At 35.9% G+C, this 22,206-nt stretch overlaps 1 protein-coding gene, 1 long non-coding RNA gene and 1 pseudogene across 2 annotated transcripts in view; 2 read left to right on the top strand and 1 right to left on the bottom strand.

Moving 5' to 3' along the window:
- LOC125779314 (uncharacterized) overlaps window positions 1–22,206 on the top strand; it is a 280,552-nt gene that overhangs the window by 228,257 nt on the left and 30,089 nt on the right. The window lies entirely within an intron of this gene.
- Window positions 5,026–8,324, top strand: LOC115066226 (putative nuclease HARBI1; annotated as a pseudogene).
- LOC125779603 (uncharacterized) lies at window positions 11,480–16,120 on the bottom strand. Its single transcript, XR_007423385.1, has 2 exons — window positions 15,279–16,120; window positions 11,480–11,570 (listed from the first exon to the last, which is right to left on the bottom strand). It is a non-coding gene; the product is annotated as an uncharacterized LOC125779603 (long non-coding RNA).

The following is a 22,206-nucleotide window of genomic DNA, read 5'->3' as shown; positions in this document are numbered from 1 at the left end:
GCAACAACGTCTCGTGCACGGTTGATGGCCAGTTCTGTCGTGTGGACACTTTCCAAATAATCATCAACATAGAAGCTATGAAGGATGCTGTCCCGTGCTGCGGCTGCCCGGCTGACGTCAGCGATCACTTTCGAATTATCGTATGCCACTGTCTCAATGACCTAATAGCATTAAAAGGACTGCTCGCCATACCGTACGTCACTGTCTTAAGTTGATAGGTACGCAAGAGTTCATTAGGGCACTCCCTCCAAAGGATCTGTTGTCATTTTCGATGCCTGGAGTCCACCATTACCTGTCGGAACATCTTTTTGACCCCACAGGAGGCACCAAAAATGTTTAGGATTGCACTAAACACTCAAATTAAACTCGTATAACGTATATGTCTGCACTGGAATAAAAACCACGATTCACTTTCAATATAAATTTATTTTCTCTATTTGGTACTCTCCAAGTACCATCTAATGCATTTGACAACTGAGACTATTCTATGCTTAACTCAAGCTTATATAGAAAAATAACATGTAAGCGAACTGGCGAAAATAAGAATGTTGTTATTGCATACGGAACAATGGTCTGACCAAAGAACAGTATAATCGTATGATGTGCCAAGCTAAAACGCATCACCTGATAATCGTGCGTCTAGTTGTTGTTGTATACTGCACAATGGTCTGACCCAAATAACGGTAGAAATGCTAAAACGAAAATGAGTCAGCTGATCATGGTGATGCCAGATTGGGCAGTGTGTACCTTGATAATGGTGATGCCAAATGGCACAGTATAAATCATATATTAAAGTTAGTGAACTTATTATTAATCGTTAACAGTAGCTATCAAGAATGCCATCTATGCACGAGCCTGCACAACATTAGCAGATGCCTACAGTATCGCCCGTACAATGCAACATGATTCACGCCATCGGAACCTCGAGTACATTCCACGATACAACCATCACCAGAATCATAATTTCAGCAATCAACATCAGAATAATTATTCTTGTCAACAACAACCTCCAGTTGAACCAATGGATATCGATTCATCCACCATATTCTGTAGACCAACGAGACAAGGTTACAACAAGAATCAGCACAACCACCACGAAATCCGCAGCCTCGACAGAATTATCAAAATTCATTTAAGAAAGTAGCAGGAGCATTGGGATACAAACGAGAACGAGATAATATAAGTCATGCTAATATACAACCGAAGAATCAACGGATCAACCAAATTACACACGATCAACAATCAAATACAGAAAATGAACAGGAAGAATATTTTTTGGTTGGGTTACCAACGCTTGTAAGGACCACAGAAGAAGGTAACTTAGTGTATATTTTAATTGATAGTGGTGCAGAAGAAAATTATGTAAATCCAAAATTCCCTCACGCAAAAAGGATAGGAGTAGAAAGTAAAAAACAAGCCGCTACTTTACACGATAAATTATTAATTAAATATGAAAAGAAAGTGAATATAATAGGATTCAGTATAGAATTTTTAGAACTCGATACCTTACAAGATTTCGATTTCTTGATAGGAATTAAAGGTTTAAAGCAATGATAGATACAGAAAGAAATGTATTAACTGTGAAAAAGAATAAATTATATGATAGGAGAAGAAATGTATAAAAAAGAAATAAATGAATTATTGAAAAGAAATGAGCAGAGAAAAACATTACCCTACGTAACTACAGTAGAGGCAGAAATCAGAACAGAAACAAATAATCCTATTTGGGTCAGGCAGTATCCATACCCCCAAGCGGATAGAGCATTTGTAGAAACTGAAATAAAAAAATTATTAGATAATGAAATAATTCAGCCAAGCAAAAGCCCATACAATTTACCCATATGGACAGTTTCTAAAAAAAGGAATGACGAGCAAGGCAACCCAAAAAGACGCATGGTTATTGACTTCCAGAAGTTAAATGCGCAAACAATCTCTGATAGATATCCCATTCCAGACATCACCATGATGCTCCAAAACTTAGGAGAAGCACAGTACTTCACGACGTTAGATTGGAATCAGGATTTCATCACATTAAAATAAAAAAAGACAGGGAAAAAACAGCATTTTCAATAAATAATGCCAAATATGAATTTCTACGACTACCATTTGGACTGAAAAACCTACCGTCGATCTTTGGAAGATGAGTTGACGGCATCCTCAGACCATTCATAGGAGTATGCCTATACGTGTATATAGATGATGTCTTAATATCGCACTTGTTACGTTAAAGTGTAACAACTCAAAATTTCCAAATTTTAGTTTTTGCAAGAAAATAATGTGCAGTGGTCATCTCTACCCACTGTAAAAATCGTTCAGTGATTTGTCTAGTCTTTCGTTAAAAAAACCGTTATGACTCTCTCTTTGTTTTCAGAATGACTTCTTTCGACTCAACTAAAGTGTTACATTTTTAGTTGTCTCCAAGTGTTTTATCAAATTGGTTCGTTAGTGTATCACATAAAGTGTAACATTTTGAATTGTTACACAGAGACAACTCAAAATAATACCACTATGTATATAAAAAAAATTTCAGGAAAAGAGTAATAACTCAAAAATTTGTTATTTTCGTGCAAATACTAAACAAATAAAAATGAAACAACGGTTATATTATTTTTAATGATATTTTCGTGCAATTACATTGTTTTTTCTTTGTAATATATTATTAATATTTACTAAAACAGTTTTTCGTCTCTACTGAAAATGTTCAAATTTTGAGTTGTTACACTTTAACGTAACAAGTGCGATATATTCAGCTAACCCTGAACATCATATGAAAGATATCACCAATATAATACAGTAGAACTCCAATTATCCGAATTAATGGGGACCGGGACCCATTCGGATAATCAAATATTCGGATAATCGGTTTTTTTTTTTTTTAAATTGCCAATGGAGAGAATAAAAGCTACGTTTTGATATTGCACTATTTTTTTATTGAATTAAATGAAAGAAACATGAAATTTTCACATGTTTTAAATATAAATAAAATGTACAAGATTAGAAATAAAAATCATTGTTTTTTAAACATCTCCGTCAATGTAAGCTGTTTTGCGGTCGTCACCGTTTTCGGGCAGCCAGGTCACGCATTCGCTTGACAGTGAGCAGTTGCAAGTGGTCACACTCGGGCTGACGCTCCATCCACTTCAAAGCAGTCTCGAGGCCGGCAAATGCTTCACTAGCTGATGGTCCAGCGTCTACTTTAACATCAACAGAAAGTTCTTCTTCCACTTCCACTTCAACATCTTCTCTCACACTTACAACAATTTCATCGTCATTGAGAATTTGAAAACCAGGGTCAGACGTGTCACAAGCCATCCACTCTCCTACATCTTCAGCACTTACTTCTGTACAACCAGGAATTTTTACAATCATTTTTCTTATTTCCTCTAGTGACAACGCATCTTCATCATCATCATCCTCTCCATATTCTTGTTTCTCACTGGCTTCGCGGGGGAAGAATAATAGCGCACTTAGACTTTTTTTGGACAATTTTTTGTGATTCGGATAATCGGCGATTCGGATAGTCGGAGTTCGGATAATTGGAGTTCTACTGTACACACTTTACACGCAGCCAACATGAAAATCTCGGATGAAAAGTCAAAATTTAGGACATATAATTAAAAACAGAAATACAGTAGATCCAGAAAAAATAGAAACTAAAGATAGGTACAAAACCCCTACAAATTTGAAAGACTTAAGATCTTTCTTGGGAATGACCTCATATTAAAGAAAATTTATAAAAGGATTTGCATTCTTAACGAAACCATTAACACTCTACCTACGAGGAGAGAATGGTAATATTTCAAAGAATAAAAGTAGCTCAGTACATGTAAAATTAGACGACGAAGCACTTAAAGCAATTGAAACACTAAAAAATAAACTAAAAGAACAAATAGAATTATTCCAACCAGGTTTTGGAAAAGGATTTGATTTGACTACAGACGCAAGCAATCATGCGATTGGAGCTGTATTGTCACAAGACAAAAAACTTATAGCATTTATTTCACGTACATTAACGCGAACTGAACAAAATTACTCAACAAACGAGAAAGAAATATTAGCAATCGTTTGAGCACTCAAGAAACTTAGGAATTATCTGATTGGTCTCACTAGTAATGCTACTATTTACACCGATCATCAATCCCTAATTTTTCCAATATCAGGGGACAACCCAAATTCAAAATTAAAACGCTGGAAAAATTTTAAAGGAGAATACGGAGCAAAAATTAAATATATTAAAGGAGATTTAAATGTAGTAGCTGACGCACTCAGCCGTCAAGTAAGCGGAACCACGAACGAGGCAATACACTCGGAGGAATCATCCTCGCAAATCAGAATTAAAGATGTCAGCGCTCCACTGAACCAATTTAAAACACAAATTGTGATAAAAAATGTGAACAAAATGTACTAGAAAGAGCAACAATTTTTACAAACCACGAGAGATTTTATGTTAAGTACGTCACGCCACAATACTAAATAGATACACTAACGAAAATTATCAAACCTAATATCACGACCGCATTTCACACTACACTAGAAACCTGGTATGAAATTCATGATATTATAAACTCTTCATTTAATATAGAGAAAAAGGTTTTTTGTCAAAATCTATTAAAGAACATTAAGAGTGAAGAGGATAGAGAAAATATAATTAAACATACGCATGAAAGGGCACATAGAAACGCAAAAAATAATACATTAGAGATACTAGAAACTTGCTATTGGCCAAATATAAAAAATGATGTAATCCGACTAACTAGAAATTGTAGCATTTGTAAAGAGAGCAAATACGAATGCCACCCGACAAAACAAGTTTTTGCAAAAACACCCATACCGAAGGTATAGGCACACAAATACAAATGGACATATTTGAAATCAATGGAACAATGTATCTCTCATGCATAGATAGATACTCAAAATACGCATATATGAGAAAATTAAACGACAAAAGAGAATTCTACAAAATATTAGAGGAAGTACTCATACAAATATTCCCATTTTGTAATAAACTAATGACAGATAACGAGACTATATTCAATAGCATAGCAGCAAAAGTTCTATTCCAACGGTAATATATTGAACATTCAATGACCGCAGCAAACCATTCAACATCGAACGCTCAAGTTGAACGGCATTAAATTAAGTAAATCAACCGCGACTGAAAAGAACTATTCAACGCAATCAAGGAACACAATAGGACAATACATTCCGTAATAAAAAGGATACCTGTCGAATTATTTTTTGAAAGAAAGGAATAAAAGAACTGATCGAAAATAAACAGGAGTATATGCTATCTAACCGCAATAAAAAGCGAACACAAAAGGAATATGAAACAGGACAAACAGTTTACGTGAAACAAAACCGACGAAATAAAACAAATCCACGCTATTTGAAGAAAACAGTACAAGAGAATCGTGAGGACATAATTTTAACAACGGAGGGAAGATCGTACACAAGGACAACCTCAGAAACAATGTTGAAGATAACGCTAACATTAACACCCTTAGCTCAGCAAATATCCGACTTACAAGATCGCAAGTACGTGTTAACCGAGACTGACCCATCATTTTTGTATCAAGAACATGAGTACCTATTCCATATGACGAACTTAAGCAAAATACTTAAACCATACTACGAGATCGCCGAACATAAAGGAGAGATGCCTAGTGAAGACGCAACAGAAACAGCATTGTTCAACAAAATAGAAATCCTCAGAAAAAAACTACTAAATAATGGACGAGCCAGACGCTCAAGACGATCTCTTGATTTCTTAGGATCGATTTTGAAATTTATCACAGGAGTTCCAGACCACGACGACCTGATTGAAATTAAACAATACTCAACGACATAATTGAAAATAATAACAAACAAATACAAATTAATTCCAACTTTGAAATAATGATGAAAACATTTAATATTGAGACGATTAAACAAAAGGTTATATTGCAAGAATTATATAAGGAGTTATTTGTCTTAACTACAACTATTAATTTCGCGAAGAACGGAGATTTTTATTCAGCAGCAATAAACACGGACGAGATTGAAAGCATATTAGAAAAGGAACAAACTAGTATACCGGTTATTGACATACTCGAATATGCAGACACGCATGTAGGTAGATTAGACGACACTTTCATTGTAATTTATAAATATCCAGTCATTGAAAAGAAATGCACAACATACAAAGTTACTCCATTATCCTATCGTCAAGGCATTTTGGGTATGAATAAAATCGTAAGTAAATGTGAAGATAAAATAATATTAACATCTAAATTATAAAAATAAATTAAGTAAATATATTTGTAAACAAGAACCTAATAACAATTGTACAATACCAATGATCGAAGGTTGCGAAGCCCATTGTAATGTTATCCAAGAAAATAACGCACCTATTATAGATATAGGACATGGTAATGTCGTATTACAAGGAAAACATATTTTAAACGAAAAATCAATTGGAGGATTGAATTTAATCCAATTTAATGAAACAATTATTATTGACTCAGAACTATTCCACAACCAGGAACAAGAAATTAAAGATTATATTATAGCTAATGGAAACGAAAGAGTTCACATTCTTGAAGAATTGGAATCAGAAAACGAATATCAATTTGACAACATTAAAAAATTAAATAAATTTTAATACCATTTGAAGAACATCCAATCAAGAATATGTTCATAACTATAGGAGTACTTGTAGTCCTAGGATTAAGTATATTTGTAATATTCAAACTATATATAATTTATCAAAAACTGTATATCTGAGGAACTAACACTACCATAGAACGTGTAGGAATGACTCATCTACTCAAGACTCAAGTATAGATCAGGAGATCTATTTTTCACAAGAGAGGGAGAGTTAATACTTTAACTCTTAACCACAACCTTATGTTTCAGTAAACATTAAAGAAAAATCATCAAAACAACTTTATCTTAGAACAATAGAAGCGCACTATCGGTACAATAAACAATAACAACCCAAACACAATAGTTACTTACTAGTAAACAACCAGCATCTTAATAGTATGAGCAGCGATAAAGTGCCCTGGAGACGATCAAATAATTGCGTCAAACACTTTAACGGCCGTATTATTGACAAGTTTGAAAACTAGTTTAACGTGAAAACTGGTTTAATAGGCTATTTAAAAACTAGTTTTGAGAAGTTTGGTATTATTCACTGTAGTTTTGGGGAATAAAACTCGGATTTTGAAAACTACTTTCAGTGAAAACTAGTTTGCGTCAAAACCAGAAAAAGCTGGCTTTGGCGTCGATAAAACTAGTTTTGCCTCTGAATCACATTATTGATTTGAAGAAATGGCACGTCGAGCAGCACTGTATGAAATGGGAATGGCCGATTTCTTGGCGGATGAGGACGATAACACCAATTCCAACTCTGACGAAGAATATGAAGCCGTTCGCCCTCGTCGACCATATACACTACGAGCCCACGCAGTAGTTGATGAATGGGACGATGTGGCCTTTCATCAGCGATTCCGAATGAAAAAGACCACTTTTTGGCGCGTGGTAGCATTTGTGGAACCGAACATGGTAACGGAGCCAGGGAGGTAAGTGTCTTTTTTTGGGTGCTCGCTATTAAGTACAAATAATTCGTGTTTCAATAGATGCCATTCTCTCACCACTGAGCAGAGAGTTTTGATTCTGCTGCGCTTTCTGGCGGCTGGCAGCTTTGAGCAGAATGCTGCAGATTTAGTACGTGTGTCTCAGCCAACTGTCAGTCTGAATTTGCCAATTATGTGCGATGCGTTGCTCAATCATTTTACCGAATTTATTCGGATGCCACAGACATCGTCGGAACGACAAGCGGCAGCACTCGCATTTCATTCTCTCGCTGGTTTTCCGCGGACTATCGGAGCAATAGACTGCACCCACATCAAAATATAATCGCCAGGAGGTTTGCAGGTTAATATTGATAACAGTGTTGATTATCTCTTCGCTTTTACAAGGAAACAAATTATTATATATGTATTACTTTTTCAGGCCAAAACGTTCCGCAACAGAAAAGGGTACTTTTCTCTCAATGTTCAAACGGTTTCTTCTGCCGATTTGAAGATTTTGGATATTGTTGAAAGATGACCGGGTGCAAGCCATGATCAAACCATTTTTTCTGCCTCAAATTTGAAAATGCGTTTCGATACAGGTTATTTCGGCCAATACATCATGGTCGGCGATTCAGGATACGCTAACACATCGTATTTGGCCACACCATACACCATTAGTCATCCAGGATTGGCTACTAACCCGCTTGATTGGGCTTGTTTACCAATTGGCAAGGGACGAAGTGCTCCAATATTTCCGCATAGAATCTGAGCGACACCAGCATCGAAATTTAAATTAAAAAATTATTGCTTTGCGAAACATTACATTTTAAGTTTATTATAAAATAACATCTAAACTGAAATAAATAAAATACTCAGTTATTCGAATATATGTAATTTAGTCTGTGTGTTTTTCGCTTGCACTAACTGTGTTTAATGATTCTGCTATTCTGATCGGCGTCATATTTAAACCATCAATCGTCATCGGTACCATAACATTTTGAGGCGAAACTCGTGCAAAAGCATCGCGTTGCGCCAATAGAACCTCTTTTTGAATGGAAAAAAGGGTTTCTTGGTGGTGAATCATCGTGGCACGTCGATAAAGTTCAATTTTGTGTAACTGAGCACTTCGATCTCGTTCCAACTGCCGGTCCGTCTCCTTTTCGCGCAACTCTTTTATTTTGGCCTCCATTATCATAGTATCATACTTCATCACCGCTGCGTGTTTTTCGACGTTCGGCATTTGCATCAGAAACCGCATCGATGTTGCGTTTACTGGTTCGGCGTTGTGTTTGTGTGGGAAAGTACTGTGAACGCCGGGGGATAGGAGTCTAGCTTATTGATGCTACATTGACTGATAAATTAGATGGAGGCACGCATTCGGTTTCAGAATTCACGAAAACTTCGCCATTGGCCAATTCTAATTCGACTCGAACTGTTTTTGGTAATGAATCTTTGGGATCCTTTACCAAATCGGTCCAATGGTCGGTGGCTGCGTCCTCAAACAGATAAGTATTTCCAGGTCCGTCAATCTGACCAGTGACTGGCGCTTCATTAGAAATGTCCAACGTTTGTGAGTCCGAGCCGAATCCAGGCAGACCAGTGACGGAAATCCCCAAAATATTACACAATTCGAAAAATGGACCTGTAATTTCGAATGGGGCTTTATCTTTGCTCAAAGTGCTTAAGCCGCCTCCTGTCGCTAAGATATTGTGGCGTTCAAGCGCATTGTTCTTCCGCAAATGCATTACGATAAATTTATATCGGCCGACCAATGCTTTTTTATCTCGTGGTGGATGTAGCTGCGATGAGAACAAAAAAGAAAAATTTCACTCATAAAATTTTCCACCCATGAAATGCACTGACTCACCGAGTTAAAAAAATCCCATGATGGTCGCCCACTGAGTATCTTTTTTTGCGATTGTTGATTTATTGGTCTCCTTTGATAATATGCCACTTCGACCATGGGAAACACAGAGAGACACCAATGTTTCCATTTCGCCTTGGCTCCACTTTTCACCTTTGCTGCGAATACTATCAGACGACGCGGAGGTTATTTTTTTCGAAATGGTTTTAGAATGGCGCTGCATATTTTTATCAACACTTTAGTCGTTGAAATAGAACTAAAACAAAATAAATAAAATTTAACACACATTGCAAGCAATATTTATTTAAATCAAACTCTCGAAAAATATACAAAACAATATTTTGTTTCAAGCAATGAAATTATAAAGCAGTCCTTTCGCACTCAAAATGTAAACGCTGACTGCGAAAGCATGTGTTTTGATGCACAAAACTAGTTTTGACAACAAAACCAGCCATGCGTTTGAAAACTGAAACTAGTTTTATTTTCAAACGTGAATAATACCAACTTTTTTTAAAACTAGCTTTGAACGATTTTCAGATTTTTTCCACCAGAACTAGTTTTCACGAAAACTAGTTTTCAGGCTGGTTTTATCGAAAGTGAATAACACGGCCGTAAGTGGATTGGTGTCGTCGGCTCTCGTCGGCTACACGTACGCTACACCGACATGTTGTCGGCTCTGTTTGATGAAAATCAAAATTTTTTTATATTTCTATTTGACGGACGCTAATTTGATCGTCTCCACTCATGTTTGACAAGCATGACTCATTTGCAGTGAATATTTCAAGGGAAGAGGACATACTTGCGGAAAAGTGAAGTGAAGAAGAAAAAAAGTGAAGTGAAATAAGTGTAAATTTTTAAAATAAATAAAATCAAATAAATAAAATAAAAAAAATAAATGAAATCAAATAAAATAAAATAAATAAAATCAAATAAAATAAAATAAATAAAGTAAAAATGGAGAAATCTTTAAATGAACAACAATTTTTACTACGATTGATAGAACACTATCAAATTCTAGAAGGATTGTGGAATACTCGAGTGGAAGCTTACAATAACCGAGAAGAAAAGAGGAAGCAGTGCCACATCCTTCTAGAAATATACCGAGAACAGTACCTAAAGGCCACAGTCGAAGACCTAAAAAAAAATTAATATTTTGCGTACCGGTTTTAGGCGGGAGAAACAGCGATTGGCTGAATGCCAAAGAAGTGGTGCTGGAACTGAAGAAACGGAGTCAAATTTGTTTTACTATGCGCATATGCAATTTCTAAATGATGTGGAGGAACCAAGCACATCAAGAAGTACTACAGTAAGTAATATTCTTAAAAAACGTATATTTCGATAAACTTTTATTTTTAAAATATATTTATAAACATGAAAATATGTATGTAGTTAAATTTAAAGTTATGCATATTTTGTTTGCCAAGAAACTGTCCCTTCGTTGCTAAAATATTCTGCAAAAGTCTCGCGAATTTCTTTAGCTTTATTTGAAGCATTCCGCATTTGTGTGCATTCCAAATCCCCTGAGCTGGTAACTTCATTATCAATTATATCGGAGAATGAATACATTTTTTTGCGCGCAAAAAATTGTACAGATAGCAACAAGCCAAAACAATGGTTTGCGCTTTTTCCGGTTCGACGGCAATGGTGGTTTGTAGAACACCAAATAGAGATACTAATATTCCAAACACATTTTCAACAATTCTACGCGCTCTACTCAACCTGTAGTTAAAAATGCGTTCTTTGCTCGTGAGATTAGTGCCAGGATAAGGTTTCAAAAGGTTTTCATGCATTTGAAAAGCATTATCTCCAACAAAAACATATGGCAGAACTTTATTGCTATTTGGTAGTTGCGATGATGAAGGTATTTGCAAACATCTGTTGTAAATAGCTTTCCCAAAATCGGTTTTTTTATAACACCACCATCAGAAATGCGCCCATTTGTACCAACATCCGCAACTATAAATTCATAATTTGCATTCACAGTTGCCATGAGAACAATACTAAAAAATAATTATAGTAGAATGATCCTGAGTTTGGAGGTCTTTTTATAGCAATATACTTTCGTCCAATGCGCCTATGCAGTTTGGAAAATTCCAAAGTTCATAAAATTCTTCTGCAATTGATCTCCATTCCGATACTGACTGCGGCACCTGAAAACAATAAAGAAAAAATATTATATTTTTTAAATAATATTAATTAATATATAAAATAAAATATGCATATTTTTATTTCTTCATCATTTCAGAATATTATTAAAGAAACGGTTCCAAAAGAAAACAAAAGAAAAGCAGATGCTTCTGATGTATTGGTAGAGATTGCAACAAAACGTTTAGCAGCCAAGCCAGCCACAACAACAATAACAAACTCCTGGGCTGTGAAATTAGACAGGATGGCTCCACAGCAGCGCATTTTATGCGAAAAATTTGTGGAAGACATTCTATTTGAGGGGCAGATGGGGACACTGCACCGAAACTCAGTGCAAATTAATGGCCCAATGCACAATTCAGGGCAGATATTTAGAAGCAGCAGTTCCACACCTATTAATACTACAATGTCAGCGAGTGATCCTGAGACGTCACAATCTCAAATTTCGCAATTTTTTTCAAATTTTACCGACTAATTTTTCATTCATTTTAATTTTATGTACAAATTTAACTTATGAAATAAAAGTAATAAAAGATATGAAATAAAAAGTTATAATAAAACATAATCGAAATTCTTTATTTATTGATATAATAACACTGTGTTAGTGAAAAAAAGATAAGACCAAATTCGACGGTTTCCCTCTATTTCGGGTCCTACGAATCGAACTGCATCATTACTTTTTTGAGTAACAATCATAGTTTCATACAAAAATTTTTGTTGAAGTTTTTCATCAAAGTGGTCCATTGTAAGAGAAAGGCACAGTTTTCTTCGGTCTCTAACTTTTTTAATGTTGAATTTTTTAGTAAACTTTCTTTGGCAAAGCTTCTCAGAATAAGTCCGTCTTTAAGTTCTTAGATGACTGTAAACCCCAAAATCAATGTTTTTTGTGTCCTTATAGCCAATATGTCGAAAAAACTGAAATTTAACCCATTTTTTTAATGTTTTTTCCCTCACGTTTCGTCAATATTTTAATTTACCCTTTGATTCTTATACATTAAGTGACATCTTGTAATAGTAAGAAAATTAAGCAAAGACAACGTTCTGAGCAAACTAACCATTAGAAAAAAACTTAACAAAATCTGTATTTTTTAAAAAAGCTACACTAACTATGTTTGTGTGCTGTTTTATTTTTTTTGTATCTTATAAGTGTTATCAATAAATATCATAAATTTGTACACAATATTTAAATTAAATTTAATAAGACTCATCTATCAATGTCCAACACAAATCAGCAAGCAACGAGTCAAGCTTTTTGCTGCTGTACCAATGCTCAAGGGGGCGGCGACTTGGTGAAATCTTTCTCCATGCTCATCGGATTCAGTCGGAACTTGCTGCTCAAAATGGTCCTTGTGATGGTGAAGGAAATGAATTTTTAAGGACATATTCACACCTATTTCTTCAAAAGCGTCTACCATGTCATCCACATATTTTTTCCAATCTTTAGACCGGTGCACTCCTAAGCAATGGTTTATAACGGTCATAACAGAGTTCCAGGCAATTTTTTCATTTGGCCTTACAAGTTCTCCGAATTTTGCGTTCTTCATAAGTTTTCTTATATCGGGGCCATTGAGAACACCTGAAAATAATGTATCAACATAACATTCGTTCTATTAAAAGTCTTAAAATACCTTCTTTTATTTTCGCAACACTTAGTCTTGGAAACATTTCTGTCAAACATTTGAAAGCTTCGGCATCTCGATTTATTGCTTTTATGAAATTTTTGACAATTCCCAATTTTATGTGCAGTGGTGGTAGCAAAATGTTATTAGCTGGTATCAGCGGAATATGGACAACATTTGCCACATTTAAATGAAATTCTGTGCGAAGCTTCCAATCACGCATTCTATATTGGTTTCGCGGTACCTTGAGTCCCAATGACAAATGAAGCACATATTTTTTGTGTATCCTGTCTGCAAACCAGTAAGCAAGGCGATAACTTTTAAATCCGCACATATCTTCCATTGATGCTGCTGATACTGAACTCTGTCCAAAATTCAATTCATTGCTTCGTATGTTTCCTTTGTGTTGGAGCTTATGGCGATTGGAACCAGATTTTTTGTGTTATCCACATACAGCAATACTGCTTTTAAACTATTTTTCGACGAGTCAATAAACAAGCGCCATTGCTCTGGTTTGTACTCACAGTTCATGTATTGCATAAGACCAGGAATATTTTTACAATACGAAAAAGTATTGTCGCCATTAACCTCAAAGAAATCTAAAAGCTCCTCCTGTCTTTTGCGGTATCCATACACCTTCACATCTTTAGACCATATATTTACCGATCGAAGATGATGTGCTAGGCAAATCGCTTGTCTTTGCGATAATTTCAGCTGTCGTACCATCGTATTCAAACGGGCTTGGGAAATCTCCAAGTGACGACATTTCAACTTCGGTTGGGTTATACATTGAGAGTAGATCTGTAGGCTCGGTGGAAAATGTTAATATATCTGTCAGCTGGACTTGGACATCTTGGTATCGGAACATTTTCTAAGTGAGATACTGGGAGCTGTGCAGATTGAACACTTTTGTAAACTGTGTTTTTTTTTTGTTGAGTCTTGCAAATTTGTTCTTGCACGCGTAGCAGTTACCAGTATGATGCCCTTGTGGATCTATTCAAATCATTGGAATGCCGAACCCCATTTTTAGGCACTGTCTTTTTGACCAGTTATGCAGGTTGTTGTTGCATTGCGTGCAAATGGTATTTGGCACCCAATCTACGTCTCTTATAACGGGCAAATCGAAATATTCCTCGTAGATGCCGGCAGTTCCCGAAGGTATTTTGCGCCTACTCCGAGGGCTTGTAAATTTTCTACATACGTAGCAGAACAACGATAGGCCAATTGGACACTTATTCATTTTAATTTATTTTCTTAATATACAAGGCACTAAAACAATGTTCTTTCCACGAAGTCAAAGTCAAATTAACTACTGCAATCTATGCTTAAATTTTGACTCTTAGGCAAGCATTTAACGTTTCTTTCAAACGTTACTTGTTGTTATTTCTTATCAGTGCAGTGGTTAAAAGCTTGAGTCGTTGTTTGCTGATTTGTGTTGGACATTGATAGATGAGTCTTATTAAGTTTAATTTAAATATTGTGTACAAATTTATGATACTTATTGATAACACTTATAAGATACAAAAAAAATAAAACAGCACACAAACATAGTTAGTGTAGCTTTTTTACAAAATACAAATTTTGTTAATTTTTTTTCTAATGGTTAGTTTGCTCAGAACGTTGTCTTTGCTTAAATTTCTTACTATTACAAGATGTCACTTAATGTATGTAAGTATCAAAGGGTAAATTAAAATATTGACGAAACGTGAGGGAAAAAACATTAAAAAAATGGGTTAAATTTTAGTTTTTTCGACATATTGGCTATAAGGACACAAAAAACATTGATTTTGGGGCTTACAGTCATCTAAGAACTTAAAGACGGACTTATTCTGAGAAGCTTTGCCAAAGAAAGTTTACCAAAAAAGTCAACATTAAAAAAGTTAAAGACCGAGGAAAAATGTGCCTTTCTCTTAAAATGGGCCACTTTGATGAAAAACTTCAACAAAAATTTTTGTATGAAACTATGATTGTATCTCAAAAAAGTAATGATGCAGTACGATTCGTAGGACCCGAAATAGAGGGAAACCGTCGAATTTAGTCTTGTCTTTTTTTTTTGAAAGAAGCTATCACAGTGTAATTGAGGTTATAACTTACCTTTATAAATGTTGAAAGCAACGAAATAATTGCCTCACAAGTTTCTATGATAATCAATCCAAGGGATCTAGGAGAAATTGCAGTTATAAATTTAAGATCTTCAAATTTATCTCCGGTCGCCAAATATCTTAAGGTTGCTGACAAACGCATGTTAGCTGGTATTGCTTCTCGCATCACTGTATTTTTTTTTTGTATTAATTAATGGCTCCACCTTAGTTAAGAGCTCATTAAATGTGTCGCAATCCAGTCGCAAAATATTACAATAACCCGTTTTGCTGGATATTTGTAATTTTGCGAGAAGATTTTCATGCGTAAGCTTATTACGCTGTTTATACCAGTTTTTCATCCACTTCGCCTTCTTCTTCTCCTTTTTAATTTTTTTCTTTTCATAAGTATTGCAGCACATGCCAATAATAAATAATCATCATCCGACGATGACATGACGACCGTTCGCTACGAGCACAGTATATACAGTAGATAACTTTTTCGTGGTAGCTTTCTGAGGGGTGAATAGCGACCATCTTGGATTTTCAGTAGTAGCAACGCGGTGCTGTATAAGTTGAGGTAGTAAATACTTAGCAAATTTATTTTATTAAATAACAAAAACTATAAATATTGTTGCTTAATAAAAAAGAAAATTATTTATCTTATATATAAAAATGAAACCGTTTTCGTTGTCACGGCATCACGCGTGAATGGCTGAACCGATTTGGCTGATTTTTTTTTCGTTGTATTTGTTATTCTTAGGAGAAGGTTCTTATGTAAGAAAAAATTACGAAAGTTGCCGGAAAACCCCTAAAAACAGCCCTTTTCTTTTTCCCATACAAACGTTTTATTTTGTATATACATACACACATACATACATATGTACAGTAAGTAAAAATGATTGTTTGTTTGTTAGTAACGCCAATGCTCGAGAACGGCGGAACCAATCTTCATGAATTCAGAAGTTGTTCGCTGTGGATCTGGAAAGGGTTAGATATAAAAAAAAACATATACTTTTCATAAGGAAAAGTCGAAAAATTGGAAATTTCCAAAAAGTGACTTTTCATACAATTCCTTTTTGTTTTGTTTTTCAATATTTTGATTTGTAAATTATTTGAATCGTTCAATTTCGGTCGCTTGCTTTTTTATTAAGGCTATTTAAAAGTAAAATTATTGAAAATTATTCAGTGAAAACTTTATGTGTGTTTCAAACGAATTGATCAATTACAGATTAAAATTTGTTACGAAGCAACGAAGACATCGCGCTAATATCGGTCGGCGTTCTTTTTGCCATAAACGTATGGCAGCCCAAGACACATGAACTACATGAGACTCCCAGGATGCGATAACATATGTGTGGAATTATGGATCGCTGTCAATCAGCAAGCGATAATCACGATAATACAGCAAGACTTTTCAAACAACAGCTACGACGTTTGATGAAGTTCATCTTGAATCAACGTATGTACTAAATACAAGTATGGTGCAGTCAGATGCTGGATGTACTCTGCTGAGTTGCAAAAAAGAGGTTTGCCGCACGCACACATTCTTCTTTGAATGGTGGATAGTGATTACACCAGATCAAATTGATGAAATCATTTCTGCGTAAATTCCTCATGCAGAGAAAGGTCCATTATTCTACGAAGTGATGAAAACCAATGTGGTGCATGGACCTTGCGGACACCACAATCCCACTTGCAATAAATGCACGAAACACTATTCACGTGCTTTTCTTTCGGAAACGCAAACTGGAAATGATGGATATCCACTCTATCGTCGTAGCTCATCAGACGACAATGGCAGGAAATTTACCATTCAACTTAGAGTAGTGAATATCGAAGTCGACAACTTATGGATCGTACCATATTCGCCACTATTGTCTAATTCACATTCAAAACTCATGCCAATGTTTGATATCGTAGTTTGGTGAAATCGACTTTTCTGACTGTTGTGCATTTCGCAGTTCATTTGGAGAATGGCTAAAGAGTGTTTTTTAACCCAGAGAATACAGTACAGCCAGCGGAAACATTTCCAACAACAAAATTTACATTGACGGGTTTTTTCTCAACTTACGTCAGTGATTCGTTTGTGAGAACATTGCTCTATTTGGAAATGCCTTGATATTATCCATGGAATGTACGCCGAAGAAATAGGTACGCAGAAAGCAAGGCCAACCAACAGATTGACATCCAGGTGTGTTCTCAACTAATTCCTTAGGACGAATTTACATAATCCACCCGAAAAACTACGATTGCTAATACTTTCGGTTGCTATTAATAAATGTATGTCGTTCAGTTTGATTTGAGTCATTGCGCACATTTTTCGCGATGGTCATTTCAACATATCAGCCTTCAAATCGGCGTCAATTGTGGAACACAAACAAAAGTACATTGCCGAAGACATTTTACATCGCATTCATTTAGAATTGGAAATAGGCAAATTTCGGTTCCAGTGGTTTGATATCAATTCCACCTCCCTTTTGTCAATTCACTTCAACGAAATATGAACTCATCACGAATGTTTATGCCAAATTGGCCAAATTATCGTAACTACGATTGCATGGGTGCGCGCCAATTATACGCGGCGTTTTGCCGAGTTGGAGAACTATCTTCTCTGTACATTTACGCACCGGAATAGAAACCAAAAAATGTTGTTTATCAAACTGCGTTACATTGAAAAAAATTTAGAAAATTGAAAATAAATGATTTTTAACACGGATGGTTTTTACGGCAAGAAAACCCCGAATATTTGCCGGAAAATCCCTAAAACAGCACTTTTCTTTTTCCCATACAAACAAATGTTTGTTTGTTTATTAGTAACGCTAAGGGAACGACGGAACCGATCTTGATGAAATTTTCAGAGAATGTTCTGTGTGGATCGGGTAACGTTTAGAAATAAAAAAAAACTGTATGCTTTTCGTGAGTAAAAGTCGGAAAATTGGACGATTCCAAAAAGTAAATTTTTTCCATACAAATTTTTTTTGTTTTGTTTTTCAATTATTTGAATCGTTCAAATTTGTCGTTTGCTTCAAAAATTTTTGAAAATTATTCAGTGAAAATGTTATGTGTGTTGCACACAAAGTGATCAATTACAGCTTGAAATTTGAACATATATTAGCAGCGCAAGGCACTTGACCGAGTACTCCCAAGATGCGATGATACATACGTGCGGTATTATGGATCGCGGTGAATCAGCAAGCGATCGTCACGATGTCACATCAAGACTTTTCAAGCAACAGCTTCGATGGACTTTATCTAGAAGCAACGTATATATGTTGCGATTAGATACTAGATGTACTCTGTTGAGTGGCAAAAGAGAGGTTTGCCCCACGCACACATTCCTTTTTGGATGGTGGTTACACCAGATAAAATTGATGAAATCATTTCTGCTGAAATTCCTGATGCAGAGAAAGATCCAGTATTATACGAAGTGATGAAAACCATTATGGTTCATGGGCCTTGCGGATATCACAATCCCACTTCGATTTGTATGTCTGACAATAAATCCACCAAACACTATCCACGTGCTTTTCTTTCGGAAACACAAAGAAGAAATGATGGCTGTACTGTACTGTACTTTATCGGCTTTGCTCACCACACGACAATGGCAGAACATTCAGCTTTCAATTTAGAAGAGTGAATAAATATCGAAGTTGACAACACACGGATCGTACTATATTCAGCACTGTTCAAAAGTCATTTCAATGTTGAGTATCGCAGTTTGGTGTAATCGATAAAATACGTTTGTAAGTACATGACCAAAGGAAGCGACATGGCGGTTATTGGTCTTGAACGATACGGTTGATACGTGAACTGCACTAAAGCACTTTGTAGCGCTTTCCGACTGTTGTGCGTCTCACAGTTAATTTGGAGAATGGCCAAAGAGTGTATTTCAACCCAGGGAATACAGTATAGCCAATGGAAACACCGCCAGCAACAAAATTAACATTTACGAGTTTTTGCTCAACTTTCGTAAGCGATCCGTTTGTGAGGACATTCGGAAATATGTACCTCGATATTATGCATGGAATGCATCGTTGAAGAAATAATTACGCAGAAAGCAAGGCCAAAAGCGACGATTGTTTCTACCTTCGGTTGCTATTGATAAATGTACGCGGTTCAACTTCATATGAGTCATTGCATACTGTGAATGATACGGTGTGTGCAACTTTTTGAGAAGCAAGCCAGCAATTACAATTGCTGGAAGATGATAATCACTGGAATGAAAATGACGTTCGCACACTTTTCACGATAATCATTTCGACATATCAGCCTCCAAATCCGCGTCTATTATGGGATACGAACAAAAATGACATTGCCGAAGACATTTTACATCTAAAAATTGAATATGGATACATTCCGGTTGATACTTCCGGTGGTTTGGTATCAATTCCATTTGCCGTTTATCGATTCACGAAAGATGAACTCATCAAGAATTGTTGAGACTTAAAATGGAAGATTCAAAGTCAAATTCCGGGAGAATTGCGCTCATACAAATCGATCGATCGGCTTTGTATGCCACCGCATCATTTGCGTCTCAAAGTTGGATCTGTCGTTATTATACTTCGCAATCTACAAGCGCCGAAACGAGCCGAAACTGTGTAATGGAACCCGACTGATTGTGACGCAGCTATCGAATACAAGGGGGCAGAATGCTTGATTCTACGAATTTGTTTGAGTTCTCACGATTTGCCATTTCAGTTCAAACGGATTCCGTTTCTAGTAAAAATAGCATTTGAGATGACAATCATCAGGACAGAAGGTTAGTCGCTAGAAGTGTATGGCATAAATTTTGAGCTGCTATGTTTTTTACGCGGCCAAAAATACGTGGCGTGCTCACGAGTTGGAAAACTATCTTCTCTGTACATTTACGCACCGGAACAGAAACCAAAAAATGTTGTTTATCAAGCTGCGTTACATTGAAAATAAAATAAATGATAAATTTAATTTTCTCTTTATTTCAAAACACATATCGTCACCTGAAATGCAAAATAACGTATCATCAAAAAATTCGAAATTGAGTGTCTTATGGATTACGCTTCACTACTTCAAATTACATACATAATATTACATATGTTCAACATTTTCAGGTTCTGCGGTCACATATAAACCAGTTTTAACCAAAATTTTGTTTCACTCATGTTCCATTTTATTTCGTCTTTCATTCATGCCACTGTAAATTTCCAAAGATGTTGTTACGTTATTTTGCATTTCAGGTGACGATATGTAATTTCACGCAGGAAAACGGCTGCGGGGTCAGCTAGTTAATGTTATATATTTACTAATAGGTGATTTAAATGCCATAGTGTGCAATATTTCGCCCATAAAACTATCATTTACTGATATTCAGATATTTTTTTTGTAGTGAGTTCTTAATAATAAGATGCAGCCCTGTTTTTAGATTTCTCGGTGGTGAGTTTTCTTCTGAATGTATTTGTTTACATTTGACCGACAGAAAACATAAAAGGTGCAGTTTTCCATATTCCAACATTCAAATGAAATCAAAACAAAGTTTAGTTTGTATAAAGGTATATGAAATATTTAGTTATTTAAAGTTTAATAATTGGAGTGAACATAGGTTTTATACAATAGAAAATGTCCGTTGAACCAGATATCGCCAAAGAAGCGGTACTTAAACAAAGTGAAAAACATAGAAAACACACCCATCGTGTGGGGCTACGATTGGAATCAAGGAATTGATTACTCAAAATTATTTGAGTCGTATGTTAATACGGGGTTTCAAGCTACTAATCTTTGGATAGCAATAAGAGAAATCAATCTAATGGTAATGTAACCAATTTTTATGGAAAGGTTTATGTATTTTAAAATTTTCTTAGCTTGATTGTAGGCAGCAGCCGTTGAAACCTGATGAAGCCGATTTGCATGAAACGGATGAATTCATTAGACGAAAACATAGCTGTACAATATTCCTTGGATTCACATCTAATCTAGTGTCGTCGTGAACACCAAATGGTGGATTGTGTAGTAATGACAGCGGGTGGCGTGGAAGAAGACTTTATAAAACACTTATACAAAATATAATCAATATAAACTTATAAACAACACTAATATGTATTATTAAAATCTTCAACATACATATGTTTCTGTTTAAACTCAATTTCCAATTGATGTTTTTGATGCTAACGAAATGTCAATTTGTACACATATGTCAAACGAAAAATTACCACCGAGGATTGTATCCAACTGCATGCAAAAATTTAGAAATACTTGAAGCGTGTTTAAAAATTGCACAAAAAAAAAACAACTTGGAGGATGGAGTCATGTGTAGAAGTTCACGCAAGTGAGGAAAGTTTTCTGATCGCCATTCACTTGGGAGTGGCTAGAAACGATTATTTTACGTATGACTCAAGCAGCTCACGACTTCCGATCTTTGACCAAGTATCCTCTGGGTAGCCTAAGAACATCCGTTTGAAGGCGAGATAAAGTGAGAAGGCGAAACATCCCCTGCATAGGGTTGTGCGCTGGGTTTGGGACCCGCCACGTAAAAAAAACACCCCCCATGAAATGGAAAAAACAGCCTCGGATGAGAGACGCCCATTTTGATGACGACCATGGCAAACGAAATAAGGACTATGATTTGAGGGCATGCACCTGGAATGTCCGGTCCCTTAATTGGGAAGGTGCCTCTTCCCAGCTGGTAGATGTCCTCGTAAAGATAAATGCTGACATCACCGCCGTCCAAGAAATGCGATGGACGGGACAAGGACAGAGACGAGTAGGTCCTTGTGACATTTACTACAGCGGCCATATAAAGGAGCGCAAGTTTGGTGTTGGACTCGTGGTGGGAGAGACTCCGTCGCCGAGTACTATCATTCACTCCGGAGAATGAACGTCTAGCCACAATCCACATCAAAGCGAGGTTCTTCAACATATCGCTGATTTGCGCCCACGCCCCGACGGAAGAGAAGGACGATGTGACCAAA

Source organism: Bactrocera dorsalis, chromosome 6, assembly GCF_023373825.1.
Source record: "Bactrocera dorsalis isolate Fly_Bdor chromosome 6, ASM2337382v1, whole genome shotgun sequence".
NCBI lineage: Eukaryota > Metazoa > Arthropoda > Insecta > Diptera > Tephritidae > Bactrocera > Bactrocera dorsalis.
Note: the sequence above shows the minus strand (reverse complement) of the source record. Positions and strands in the feature narration are given on the sequence as shown.